Genomic DNA, 315 nt, shown 5'->3' with positions numbered 1-315 from the left:
TGCGGTCTGTAGCCGTGCTTCAAGTCGAACGCACCTAATGGCACCTTTTTAGTTGCACCCAGCATCACTACCCCCTCCTACCCTGCGAATTTCGAGCCCCGGGACGCTCCCGTTGCTTAAAACAAAGCGATAGAGTAAAATATTTGCCTTGCGCTCGCGGGACTCGCGGGAGAGCTCGCGGGTGATTCGCGTTTATATCATGAAGCAGAGGTTCAAACTCCACCACTGGCCACACTGGCCAAGAGCTTTGGGCTCTGCTCTCACGGAGAATATTTATTTATATAGCATATTTTATTTTAGATGAACTAGAAACAA

At 49.2% G+C, this 315-nt stretch overlaps 1 protein-coding gene across 1 annotated transcript in view; it reads left to right on the top strand.

Annotated features, from left to right (window-relative positions):
* Positions 1 to 315, top strand: part of LOC107726287 (ubiquitin carboxyl-terminal hydrolase 20) — a 32,506-nt gene that overhangs the window by 27,494 nt on the left and 4,697 nt on the right. The gene's annotated exons all lie outside the window — the stretch shown is intronic.

The sequence above is a fragment of the Sinocyclocheilus rhinocerous genome, unplaced genomic scaffold, assembly GCF_001515625.1.
Source record: "Sinocyclocheilus rhinocerous isolate Xijiao unplaced genomic scaffold, SAMN03320098_v1.1 scaffold486, whole genome shotgun sequence".
NCBI lineage: Eukaryota > Metazoa > Chordata > Actinopteri > Cypriniformes > Cyprinidae > Sinocyclocheilus > Sinocyclocheilus rhinocerous.
The sequence above is the reverse complement of the archived record's forward strand: the minus strand, read 5'-3'. Positions and strand labels throughout refer to the sequence as shown.